This window comes from Delphinapterus leucas, unplaced genomic scaffold (assembly GCF_059928025.1).
Source record: "Delphinapterus leucas isolate spDelLeu-1000000601 "Yukka" unplaced genomic scaffold, BTC_Dleu_Yukka2 spDelLeu_asBTCV2_sq25, whole genome shotgun sequence".
In the NCBI taxonomy this organism is placed as follows: Eukaryota; Metazoa; Chordata; class Mammalia; order Artiodactyla; family Monodontidae; genus Delphinapterus; species Delphinapterus leucas.
Genome location: NW_028322234.1, coordinates 10,655,783 through 10,669,912, shown reverse-complemented (window position 1 = coordinate 10,669,912; position 14,130 = coordinate 10,655,783).

The following is a 14,130-nucleotide window of genomic DNA, read 5'->3' as shown; positions in this document are numbered from 1 at the left end:
TGTGATCATCTCTAGGTCCATCCATGTTGCTGCACATGGCATTATTTCATTCTTTTTTATGGCTGACTAATAGTCCATTGTATATATATATATATATATATATATATATATATATATACACACCACATCTTCTTTATCCATTCCTCTGTCGATGGACATTTGGGTTGCTTCCATGACCTGGCTATTGTAAATAGTGCTGCAATGAACATTGGGGTGCATGCATCCTTTTGGATTATGGTTTTCTCCGGATATATGCCCAGGAGTGGGATTGCTGGATCATATGGTAACTCTATTTTTATTTTTTTGAGGAACCTCCATACTGTTCTCTGTAATGGCTGCATCAATTTACATTCCCACCAACAGTGTGGGAAGGCCCCCTTTTCTACACACCGTCTCTTGCATTTATTATTTGTAGACTTTTTGGTGATGGCCATTCTGACTGGTGTGAGGTGATACTTCACTGTAGTTTTGATTTGCGTTTCTCCAATAATTAGCGATGCTGAGCATCTTTTCATGTGCGTGTTGGCCATCTGTATGCCTTCTTTGGGGAAATGTCTATTTAGATCTTCCACCCATTTTTGGATTGGGTTGTTTTTTTTGTTTTGTTTTTGTTTTTGTTTTTGTTTGCGGTATGCGGGCCTCTCACTGTTGTGGCCTCTCCCGTTGCGGAGCACAGGCTCCGGACGCGCAGGCTCAGCGGCCATGGCTCACGGGCCCAGCTGCTCCGCGGCATGTGGGATCTTCCCGGACCGGGGCACGAACCCGTGTCCCCTGCATCGGCAGGTGGACTCTCAACCACTGCGCCACCAGGGAAGCCCTTTGCGCCACCAGGGAAGCCCTGTTTTGTTTTGTTTTTTTTTTGTTGTTGTTTTTTTTGATATTGAGCTGCATGAGCTGTTTTTGACACCTTTCAACACCTCAGTAATCGCTTTCCATTTTCATGGAAAGATTTTCCTTTTTGTCTTTCTTTTTTTTCTTTCTTTCTTTTTTTAAGGAATGGAGCAGTCTTTGATCCATGGCTGGACTAGAGGGCAAGGACATGGCTCTCAGGCCCCTGGGAATGAAGCCCAGCCCTGAGAGCCAGCAACCCCCTAAATTTTGCTCCTGAGTGCCTCACTGTCTTCACCCTAGTCCCAGCTCTGAGTCTTATGAAGGCAGCAGCATTAGCTGACTTTAATATTACCTCCCCACTGCCCCCGCCAATGTAGTTCTTTTTTCTGCTGCCCTCCACTTATGGAAATGGTCTTGTTTTCCTTTTGTGGCAGTGGCATAAAAGTTCCTTTTTTTTGGAAATTAAATTTTATTGAAGTATATTTGATTTACAATCTTGTGTTAGTTTCAGCTGTACAGCAAAAGGTTCCTTTCAAAATAAATTCATTAAGAATTTAAAAACGGGGGACTTCCCTGGTGGTCCAGTGGGTAAGACTACGTGCTCTCAGTGCAGGGGGCCTGGGTTCGATCCCTGGTCAGGGAACTAGACCCCACATGCATGCTGCAACTGAGAGTTCGTGTGGGCAACTAGGAGTCCAAATGCCGCAACTAAGAAGCCCGTATGCCGCAACTAAAAAAGATCCCACATGCCCCCAACAAAGATCCCGCATGCCACAACTAAGACGCAGCACAGCCAAAATAAATAAAAATAATAAATAAATAAAAATAAATATTAAAAAAACATCTTTAAAAAAAGAATTAAAAAAAGGAAAAGTTGCTTGAAGGAACAACCTGTCGTCGATGGAGAGAGGAATGAATGACGCTTGTGAGCTGTCAATCAACTCCATGCTGCAGGAGGTGAGGATGGGGAAGCAGACCTGTGTCCTGTGTGCAGGAGTGGTGCCGCCTCAGCCAAAATTGTCTTGTAGGTGAAGCCACTGGGATCCGGGGTGAGGGAAGGGGAAAGGGCCCCTCTGGGCAGACAGCACTGTCTTTTCTGAGTGGCTGGAGAAATGACTTTTCTGAGATCATTTCCTGTCGGCATCCCCATATCTGGGGATGAGGGTGTCACTGGGATTTTCCGTGGCCTTTGGCGTGGGTCTTGGTGCCAAGTGACGAAGCTCAGCAGTAATCTCTTTGTGAATATGCCACCACCGTGCCTGCCTCTCGCCCCCAGTTTCTGCCTGGCTCAAGGATCCATCCCTGGGCACCCCACAGGCTGCCTGATGCCCATGAGACCAGGAGGCCCTGGCATTGACAAAGAGACTGGCACCCATGCCCTGGGCTTTCTTTGAAACCAAGTTGTTAAAATCCCTGGTGGAACAAATGACCAATAAGCACATGAGAAGATGCTCAACATCACTAACTACCAGGGAAATGTGAATCAAAACCACAGTGAGATGCCACCTCCTTCCCACCCATTAGGTTGGCTACGATCAAGAAAACAGAAAATAACAAGTGTTGGCAAGGATGTGGGGAAATTGGAACCCTCGTGCACCGTTAGTGGGAGTGTAAAATAGTGCAGATGCTATGGAAAAGAGTGTGGCAGTTACTGAAAAAAAAAATTAAACATAGAATGAGCATCCCACTTCCGGGATGCTGTATATACTCCCCACTCCCCCAAATTTGAAAGCAAGGTCTCAAAGAGATATTTGTACACCCATGTTCATAACAGCATTATTCACAATAGCCCCAAAGTGGAAGCAACCCCGTTTCCATCAGTGGATCAATGAATAAACAAAACATGGTACACCTACACAATGGAATATTATCCAGCCTTTAAAAGGAAGGAAATTATAACACATGGTACAACATGGATGAAGACATTACACTAAGTGAAATAAGCCAATCACAAAAGGACAAATATTGCATGATTCCACTCACGTGAGGTAACTAAAGTCGTCAAATTCGTAGAAGAAAGTAGTGGTTGCCAAGGGCTGAGAGGAGGGCTGGGGAGGGGAGTTGTTTAGTGGGTATAGAGTACACCTTTTGCAAGACGTATAAGTTCTAGAGGCTGATGGCACTACAGTGTGAATATACTTAACACGGCTGAACTGTACACTTAAAATGGTTACGATGGTCAATTTTATGTTATGTGATTTTTACTACTTAAAAATAAAAAAAAAAAAGGAAGGACATTCTGACACATGGTACAACTTGGATGAAACTTAAGGACATTATGCAGAGTGAAAGGAGCCTGTCACAAAAAGACAAATACTATATGACTCCACTTACATGAGGCACATAGAGTCGTCAGAATCATAGAGACAGAAAGCAGAATGGTGGTTGCCAGGGGCTGGGGGAGGGAGGAATGGGGACTTACTGTTTAACGGGGACAGAATCAGTTTGGGATGATGCAAAGAATTCTGGAGATGGATGGTGGTGACAGTTGTACATTATGAATGCACTTAATGCCACTGAACTGGACACCAAAAACGGTTAAGATGGTAAATTTTGTTATGTGTATTTCATTACATTGAATAAAAATCCAGGGTGGGAGGTGGCCCCATGAGTCTGTCAGATGGCAAAGCCTGGGACAGGCCCTCCAGGGAGTCAATACCAATTATATCCTGAAGTCTCATACGTTTCCATCCCCACCTGGACCTTCCCACCTAGTTTCAGACACCCAGCTCCTCCTCAGTCTCACCCAGGGCTGCTACAGCGGTCACTGGGCTCTGTCACTACCATCCCAGCCCTCTCTACTTCCAAGCAGAAGGACGGCACTGCCCCGCCTACTTGTGTGGCCATGTGATTTGCTTTGGCCAATTAAAAGTGAGCAGTGGGGCTTCCCTGGTGGCGCAGTGGTTGAGAGTCCGCCTGCCGATGCAGGGGACGCGGGTTCGTGCCTCGGTCCGGGAAGATCCCACATGCCGCGGAGCGGCTAGGCCCGTGAGCCATGGCCGCTGAGCCTGCGCTCCGCAACGGGAGAGGCCACAACAGTGAGAGGCCCGCATACCACAAAAAAAAAAAAAAAAAAAGTGAGCAGTTATGACACTTCCAGGTGGAAGCTTTAAGAACTGGTGCTGGCCCTGCTGTGTTCCTTTTCCTTCAGCAGTGGGCAACCTGCAATATGCCAGACAGTGGCTGAGTGAGAAGTAAAACTCTCTGATGTTCTAAGCCCCTGAGATGTGGGGCTCACATGTTACTGCAGCAGAACTGAGGCTGCCTTGACTCTGATACGGCAACCAGCATCTGAGTCCTCTCCTGCGGGTGCTGCTGGCCTCAGACCATGAACCCCAGGGCTGGAACTAGGGTGAGAAGTGAGGCATTCATCACAGAGAACAAAATGTAAGGGGGCAACAAAGAACTCAATAGTAAAGATGAATATTATTTTAATGCAATGTTTTAAATAATCAAAATGGGGACTTCCCTGGCAGTCCACTGGTTAAGACTCTGTGCTTCCACTGCAAGGGGTGTAGGTTTGATCCCTGGTCAGGATCCCACATGCTGCGTGGCATGGCCAAAAAATAAAAAATAAATAAAAATTAGATAATCAAAATGAATGCAAAACCTCCAGGGTGAATAAAAAGGCAAAATTTTAAATGAAGACGGGATCTGTCAACATGATGTACCAAGACATATTGGAGACTGAGGCAGAGGGAAAAATCAGTCTGTGCACCTCACTCACCTCAGTCTAGTCCCAGCCCTGGTAAACACCCAAGATGCTCTGCCTGGGAGCTTTCTATGGACCACATGGCCACAGGTCTGAATTGATAGGAAGCTAACATGCCTGGGAATAACCCTTCATCATTTTTGGTGGATCAATACCCCAGCTCCCTCACCCCTCATATGGGATAACTGAGGTGTGTGTCCTATACACTCTGTCAGAGGTGCCCCACAGGAACTGAGTCCCAGATGTTCACAGCAAAAATGTGCTCATTCAGACTCTCAGTATTTGCTGCCCGCCCCTCCCTATCTCACTTCCCTTCTTCTCCACTCATGCTTTCTAGAATCCCCTTTGAAGGAAGCACCGGCACTCAAATCCCTGTTTCAGGCTCTGCAACTGGGGGAAGTAAAGTCAAGGCTGAGGCCTATTACAATTTTTTTCAACATGACAAACACTATGATATCTGGTTCCCCTCCTAACTTCCGGCCAAACCTACTGCATTAGTGATTTCTTGCTGTTATCCCAAACGTAGGGGCTTAAAATAACAGCCAAGAGTTACATCTTACAGTTTTTATGGGCCGGGAATTAGGTGTGGCTTCACTGAGTTCTCTGATTTAGGGTCTTTCATGGGCTGCCATCTACATGTCGGCTGGGGCCGCAGTGTCATCTGAAGGCTTGATAAGGGAAGGATCTGCTCCCAAACTCACTCACTGTTGTTGGAAGGACTCAGTTTCTCACGGGCTTTTGAGGAGGTGGTTCCCAGCTCCTTGCCATGTGGACCTCTTTACGGGGCAGCTCACAATACAATTTCATCAGAGGTAGGGGGAGAGACAGAGACTTGAAAGCCTCAATCTTCTGTAACCGAAGTTTGGAAATGACATCCCATCACCTTTGTTTTATTCTACTGTTAGAAGTAAGTCACAAGGTCCTGCCCGCACTCAAGGAGGAGGGATTACACAGGGTGTGGATACCAAGAGATGAGGATCACAGGGGCTGCCTTGGAGTCTGTCCACTGACTTTCCCCTTCTTAGTGTATGACTCAGTTGTTCAAGCTCCAAGGGGGGATGTCCTTCTGGACTCCCCTCTTTCTGTCATTCTGTCCATGAGGTCTTCTGTTCTCACCTCCTTCGCACCGACGGACTCGGTGGGCTTGAGGTGCTCCAACGCTGCACATTTCAAAGAAAGGACAGACTGCAACACTGACCCTTGCCGTGCTCTTGGAGGTCATCTTTAAGCCCCTGGAGTGCCCTGCTGGATAAGAATGTCTGTATACCTAGGATCCTACCCATGCCAGGTAAATCACAATGTGATTTATGGTGGGGTCCTTGAGCCACCATGCAGTATCAGCTTGGCCTCTGGAGGAGCTGGTGCCTAAGATTGGCTACCCGGTGGTCAGCTGTACCTAAGTGACTGGCTCCCAGTAAAACCCTGGACACCAAGGTTGGAGTGAGTTTCCCTGGTTGGCAATACTCCAAATACTCTATGTTTATTGTCAGACATCATTACTGGGAGAACTGAGAGCTGTCTGCATGACTGGGAAGGGACAATTGGAAATTTATGCCTGGTCTCTTGGGACTCTGACCCATGTGCCATTATCCTTTGCTGATTTTAATCTGTATCCTTTGCCTGTAATAAACTGCAACTGTGAGCATAACAACTTCTCTGAGTTCTGTGAGTCCTAGTGAATCACTTACCCCGAGGGTGACCTTGGGGACCTCAAACCCTTGTCGCTGCATGGTATTCTTCTTCATTTGCTATTTCCTGTCTCTCTCCCCTGGATCGAGAACTCTGGAAGGTCAAGACCTCATCTGTCTCCCTCAGGAGAAGCAGATGAGCAGAGCGGTCAAGGGTTTGTCCCAGCTCGGCCACTTTCTGGTACTGTGACCCTGGGCAAGCAACATCTCCTCTCTGTCTGTAAATGGAAACAGGAACCCATATTTCTCCTTCACAGAGTCGTCAGGAGATGGATGGGCTGATTTATTAATGACCAGAAAGGACTCTACAAGTATTGGGTTGGCCAGAAAGTTCATTCAGGAACGTTTTCTGGAAAAACCTGAATGAACTTTTCGGCCAACCCAATATTAGTTTTTAAGCATCGGTCAGTCTGTCTCCCCAATAGTGAGAGCATGGCCTGGTGGGTCAGTGGTCAGCAAAGAGCAGATGAATTAAGGAGACCCCCTCCGAAGCCTTTGACATGGAGAGGCAGGAGGGGACCAGAGATGCCCAGGAGGTGGGGGAGGGGAGGGAACACAGAGGCCAGAGGATGGGGAGGTGCCAGGGAAGGTGGGATGCCTAGCTTGTGGCCGTGGCCACACACAGTCCCTACCATGGCTATTTGGGACTCGCTGGGGAGCCAGGCCCACTGCAGCCACCAGGGAGGCAGCCTGAGGGAGTGACAGAGCTGGGAAGAGAAGGAGAGGGTGGGGGAAACCAAATCCCACAGTCATGGCTCCTAAGAGAAAATGCGTGGGAGGCCTGGGGGGCGGTGGGGGTCAGGACAGCTGGAGCCCGGACTGTGGGTGGGTGACTGCCAGGCCCAAAGAAAGCCTATTCTGGGAGGCAGCAGGTCTGGTCTGGCCTGGGAATATGCCTCCCCTGCTGCTGGATGCCCTGGAGATGCCGCTGTGCTGCTGGACACAGCCCTGGCCCCCCTGGGAGAAATGTGCCCCCCACCTCCTTCTCTGCCTTTACTCTCTTCCACATAAGGCTTTCAGGGGGTGCTCCTGCCGTATGAGTTCAGGACAAAGGAATCAGAAGCACATGGGCTGGATTCCCCGGGGAGGAGAAATTCTGGAAAGAAGACTAAAATGAATGAGAACAGAGCCAGAGGGGGTGCTGGGATGAGGATTTGGGAGGCTCCTGGCTCTGAGCAGTCTCTGCCCCTAGTGATACCCACCCCCCCAGAACTCTCAAATCAGGGCCATGCCTCAGCTGGGGACGAGGGTCACTGTGGACCCATGTGCAACCTGACACCTCCCCTACCTCTCTGAGCCTTAGTTTCCTTCCTAGTGGCCCAGACGCTCAGGTCAAAATACTTGGAGTCATCTGTGTCTCTCCTGGCTCTGTCCTCTCTCTTTCTTTCTCTCCTGCACCAGCAAACCCTGAGGACTCTACTTTCAAAATCTATCCGGAATCCAACCACTTTTCATCTCCTTCCTGGCCCCCACCCTGGACCATCCCCATCATCTCCCACTTGGACCAGTGGGAAATGATGGACCAGTCACCTCTGCCCTGATCTTCCAGCTCCTACTCTTGCCCCCCTCTACAGGCTGTTCCCCCAACAGTGGCCAGAGGACACCCTTGAATGCCCTCCTCTACTCAAGAACCCTCCTTGGTTCCCACCTCACTCATAGCAAAAGTCAAAGTCCTCCCCATGACCACAAGTCTCTGCACACTCTGCCCTGTCCCCTCCCTGCCCTCGCCTCCTCCCACTTCCCCCCTTACTATTTCCTCTGCCCTGCTGGCTTCCTCACTGATCCTGGCATGCTCCTACCGCAGGGCCTTTGCACCTGCCGTTTCCTCTGCCTGGTACCCTCCTTCTCTAGATCTCTACATGCCTCTCTCTTTACCTCCTTCAGGTCTTTCCTCAAACATCACCTCCTCAGAGAGTCTTCCCTGATCCCCTGACTTAAAATTGCACTCTCCCCATCCCTGCTTAATATTTTGTAACAATCACCACCCGACATCTGTATAGATTTTCGTTTCTCGTCTTGCTTCCTGTAGGTCTCCTCATGAGAACATCAGTTCCACGAGGCCACGTCCGTTTTACTCCCTGTGGTGTTCCCAGTGCGAAGAATAGGTACTTATTGATCTAATCAACTGAATGGTGACAATCCCATCTGAAGATTGTTGGGGCAATGTGGGGTTTTTTAGCTTTATTGAGACGTAATTTACATATCGTTTAATTCACCGGGTGTGCGTGTACAGTCCGATGATTTTTAGTGAATTCACCGAGATGTGCAACCATCACAACAGTCTGGTGTTTGGGAACAGTTTCAATAGCTCAAAATTTCCCTCGTTTTCCTTTGTAGTCTGTCTCCACTGTCTCCTGGCTCAGGCAACCACTGGTCTGCTTTCAGTCTCTCTAGCTTTGCCTTCTCTAGAAATTTCACATAACTGGAATCATATCAGATGCAGTATTTTTATTGAGTTATTGATTTATGTTTGGCTGCGTTGGGTCTTCACTGCTACGCGCCGGCTTTCTCTAGTTGCGGCGAGCGGGGGCTACTCTTCTTTGTGGTGTGCGGGCTTCTCATTGCGGTGGCTTCTCTTGTTGCAGAGCACAAGCTCTAGGCATGCAGGCTCAGTAATTGTGGCACACGGGCTCAGTAGTTACGGCTCGTGGGTTCTAGAGCGCAGGCTCAGCAGTTGTGGCGCACGGGCTTAGTTGCTCCGGGGCACGTGGGATCATCCCGGACCAGGGCTCGAACCTGTATCCCCTGCGCTGGCAGGCGGATTCTTAACCACAGCGCCACCAGGGAAGCTCCAGATGTAGTATTTTGTATCTGGCTTCTTTCACTTGGTGTAATGTTGTTGGGGTCCATCCACGTTGGTGTGTTTATCAATTCCTTGTTCTTTTTCATTGCTGAGTAGTATTCCATTCTATGGATCTACCACGTTCTGTTTATCCATTCCTCTGTCGGTAGACATTTGCGTTGTTGCCACATTTTGGCTATTATGAATACGGCTGCTGTGAATAGGTACATTCATGTGCAAGTTTTTGTCTAGAGTTTACTTTCATTTCTGGATCACAGGGGACATGTACGTTTAACCTTTTTAGAAACTGCCAGGTTGTTTTCCAAAGTGATGGTACCATTTTACATACCCACCAGGAGCGGTTGAGGGTTCCAGTACCTCCACATCCTAACACTAGGTATTATCAGTCTTTTCTGTTTTACCTCTTCCAAAAGGTGTGTGTAGTGGTATCTCATGGTGGTTTTAACTTGCATTTCTCTAACCACTAATGATCTTGAGTATCTTTTCCTATCCTTATTTGCCATTCATATATCCTCTTTGCTGAAGTATCTGTTTAAAGCCTTCAGGAGTTTGATAGTTTTAGGGGTTTTTATTTTGTTTTGTTTTTTGTTTTCTTTTGGCCTCGCTGTGCAGCTTGTGGGATCTTAGTTCCGCAACCAGGGACTGAAACCAGGCCCCGGTAGTGAAAGCGCCAAGTCCTAACCCACTGGAACTCCCCGGAATTCCCTATAGTTTTAGCTTTTATGTTTAGGTCTACAATCTGTTTAGAGTGACGTTTTGTGTAGAATGTGAAATAGTGTATAAGTACTTCCTCTCCTACCCTTCTTCTTCTCCTTCCTCTTTCTTTTACATGTGTATATCCTATTCTTAGGAAAATTCCAAGGGGAGGTTATTTCTGTTTCTGGTTTTGAGTGGGTACTTGGCTTTTGTTTCCCTGTCTGTAACTCTCCCACCAGGGTCAGGGCAGGGCTGCAGGAGAGAAAGCCATAGGAGCCTGCCCAAACAGGATGTTGCCCAGCCTCTCAGGGCTGAAATCCAACCTCAAGCGTCCTTATCGGCACTTGCATTGGCAGCCCAACCACAGAGCCTGCCACCCCATCCCTGCTCCTTCCTACAGCCCAGGGCTTGAGACTCAAACAGAGCAAGGTGCCAGAGAGGCCCAAACTGACCTCCGGACCCCTGTGCCTTGTCTGAGGGAGCAGCCCCTGTCTCCATAGGGCTTCCTGGGCTGGGTTGACCTCTCTGTGACCCAGCTTCCTTCCCCTCAGCCTTGCCCCAGCCAAGCTTGGTTATGCCTCTCTGTGCCTCCAGCCACGCCTGTTCCCACAATCCTGGAGAGGGCAAAAAGCAAACATTCCCCAGCAGTCCTGCCCAAGTGTATCCTGGATCAGGGTGGGGCTGGGTCCTCCTGGGAAGGGGAAGCCCGAGGTGCCTTGTCCTCCCAGCCCTTCACCCTACCTGTTCCTCTCCCGGTGGGTCGTAGGAAAAGGTAGCACACCAAACCTCAGGGAGACACAGGGGAGAGGATGGCTGTGGGCAGATCAGCGGAGATCATGATGGGTAGAGACCCAGGCTCTCTCTCTGTGTATATATGATGGCTGCTTTGTGGTTCTGACCATCTACTCTTCCTGTGAACACCTGAGTCTGGTCAGGTCCTGTCTCTCTTCTGCTCAGAACACTCCGCAGCTCCCACCTCACTCACGGTAAAGTCCAAAGTCCTCCCCATGGCCCACAAGGCCTTGCACAGTTTGCCCCGTCAACTCCCACTCTCCCCCTCACTCATTCCCTCCAGCCACACAGGCCTCCTCGCTGTTCCCCAAACACACCAGACACAGTCCAGCCTCAGGACCTTTGCACGGGCTTTTCCCTCTGCCTGGAATACCCTTTCCCAGATATTTTCACTCCTTCTGCCTCAAGTCTTTACTCACACACCACCTCCTGTTTAAAAATCTCAGTTACCTTTCCCCAGCAGTCTCTATCCTCTTCCCCTGCCTTAATTTTCTCTATACCACACCTAATATCACTGGAATTCACGTCTTTACCAGCCCCAAGAGAGCAGGGGTGTTTCTGCTGTATTTCCAGCTCCTAAACCAGAACCAGGCACACAGTAGGTGCTCAATAAATGTTTGTTGAATGAGTTGTCTTCTTCTCTTTCACATTTTGTCCACTTAGGTCTGATGGGGCCAGGCCCGCCCTCATCACCAGGAGTGATCACATGACCAGGCCTGGCCAATGGACACATTCCACTTTTTCTGGCTACAGTGACTGACTCCTAAATGACATGGATCTCGGTCTGTCCAAGGAGAGGTAGCTCCAGGATTTTTGCCAGAGCTATTGGCAAAGTGGCCATCTTCCCTGGAGTTTCTGGGCTGATAAGATATAAGCCAGGGATTGCTGAGGCCATTTAATCCCCATGGCAAATGGCTACCTGAGAATGAAGTTCCCTAGAGGAGAGCTCAGTTGAGAGGGAGAGATTACTTTGTTTAAGCTCCTGGATACAGCTGTGCCTGAAGCCAACCTACCCTAGATTTTTCAGTTACGTGAACCAATAAATTATTATTATTTTAATTCTCAAGTCAGTTTGGGTTTGGATTTTTACTTGAAACTGAAATAGTCCTGACCAATTCTTCCTTCCTCTCTCCCTCTTTCCCTCTTTCTTTCTTTCTTTCCTTCCTTCCTTCTTTCTCTTTCTTTCTTTCTTTCTTCCTTCCTTCCTTCCTTTCTCTTTCTTTCTTTCTTTCTTTTTCTTTCTTTCTTTCTTTCTTTCTTTCTTTCTTTCTTTCTTTCTTTCTTTCTTTCTTTCTTTCTTTCTTTCTTTCTTTCTTTCTTTCTTCCTTTCTTTCCTTTCTCCCTCCTTCCCTCCCTCCCTTCTTCCCTTCTATCTCTAATTGAATCATTACCCAATCCTGGCCTAAACCACCACTCTTGCCTCCCACCCCCACCCCCCAATACAGCCAACACAGCCGAGTCAAACTGCACTTTTTACCTTCCCTGAAACAAACCTCCTCCAATCACTGCCTCCCCAGGCTCACCCCTCCTTAATTCAGTGTCTGTGGGACCTGCCAAATGTGGGTGTGAATACCAGCTCTCCCACTAGACAGCTTTGTGCCCTGGGTAAGTGACTTCACCTCTCTGAGCCTCAAGCTCCCCATCTGTAAAACAGGTGCAAACAGCCTGACCACTGTTCCCGGGTCGGCCTCCTTTCTAACCTCTTCTGATGAACTGCTCACCTGAATCTCACTCTTACCTGCCCTCGGCTCACTGCCCTTGAGCTGTGCGCAGAACCTCCAAGTCTATCCCATGGGACCCTGCAGAAGAAGGTCCCAACTCACCCTGACCCCTGGGGTCACCACAGTCACGGCCCAGGACTCTGATGGGACTGCTGACATCACCCCTACTTTACAGATGAGGAAACAGAGTCCTCGGCCCACATATAAACAAGGCAATTTCTCAGAGGGATTAAAGCGTGATAGGCTGGAGAACTCCCAGGAAGGGTGCCTGGGGAGACAGTGGTCAGGGAGGGCTCCCTGGAGGAGAGGACATTTTAGGGCCAGAGCTTCTCAGACACAGCACCATGGGGGGAAAAGTAAGCCAGGTAGGGGGACCTGCAAGGGCAAAGGGCCTGAGGTGGGAAGCAGTGGGTGTATCTAGGGCCCAAGGAGGGGGTCAGGAGAAGAGCAGGGAGGTGGGCAGGTCCTGATACTCATGTCACCAGGAGCCCAGGCAGAGGGCTCTTGGGAGGAACAGAGTGGCCCCAGGTGCTGAGTGAGCTCCCGCTGAGCGAGCCACCTCTGGGCCCACCTGGGTCTCCTCTCTGCCCAGAAAGTGGATTCTCTGCCAGCAGACTGGTGGTTTCAGATCCGCATGATCGCCCCCCGCCCCCACTCTCCCTAGCCCACCACACACCTCCGTGCCGGGAAACTGAGACGATTCCAAGTAGTGGGGGGGGTCTGGGAGGGGAAATATTTTGGTTCTCAGAAGGCAGGAGAATTGTCTGATTCCCAGCCTACTGGGGTAATTAACCCTTCACAAGGCAGTAATTAAGTCTGTGCCTCTGAAACCGTAATTAGAAGCTCCCGGAGGCTCCGCCCCCTCCCCAAGCTGCAGGCAGTCCCCAAAGCTGAGGCCAGCTGGGACTCGGGACAGGGCTCTGTTCTCCTCCCGAGGCGGAGGGAGACCCACGGCCTCCCTCAGGGCGCCCACCCCTCAAAGCAGGGACCCCAGGAACAGTGCTTATGGGACCCGGGCATTTCCCTGCACAGTCCCTTTTGGGGTTTTCCGGCCACACAAGGGGACTTTGCTTTGGGGGGGCATGAAGACAGGGAGATGGGGCTGGGCAGGGGTCTGGGGTGTGGGGCTGGTGACAACCCTTAAGGGTTTTTCTCTCTGGCTGAGGGGAGCTGAAGCAGAGAACCCAGCCTCAAAGGGGGTGAGGACACCAGGGACAGGGGCTGGGCACAGGGAGGATAGGGGCAGTCCTGGGGGCGCTCAGTGAAGACAGGGGATGCCCTCTGGTGGGGGCGCTCACCACAGCCGAGAGGCATTTGACTCAGGAGTCAGACTGGCTGTATGCTTCCCGGGTCCCCCAGGGAGGCAGTCAGGGAGCAAGGAGGAGGCTTTGCCAGCAGAGACAAACCCCTGCCCCAGTGCCCACGTGGCATGGGGCGGCTGGCACACAAGGAGCCCTGGGACATGCAGGTCCACATAGACCCCCTTGTTTTGTTCCTGCCGCAACAATCTAGCCCCTGGCATCCTCCAAGGAGCTTTCTGAGGCCAACTCTAGGTCTCCCCGCCCCTAGGTCAGTCACCGAGTCCCATTTCTCTCCACTTCACGTGCCCTTTGGTGGCACAGTGAAGCCAATATAGTCAGACGCAAAGGCCTGGGAGGGGAGGCAGGACACATGGTCTGGGGCTTTTCTCTGTGGGGAACACTTGCTCCCAAGTCTTCATGGTGGGTGGGGAGGATGGTATCTGTGTGGAACTGAGTGGTGATAGAGGGCTTTTGGTTCAGTCTGAGGTTTATTCTTTTCCTCTCAGGCTTTTAGGAGACAACTCCTCAAGGGGGAGTATAGGGTCAGGTTTGTCTCCAAAAGGGGTCTTGACATCCCACCCGACCT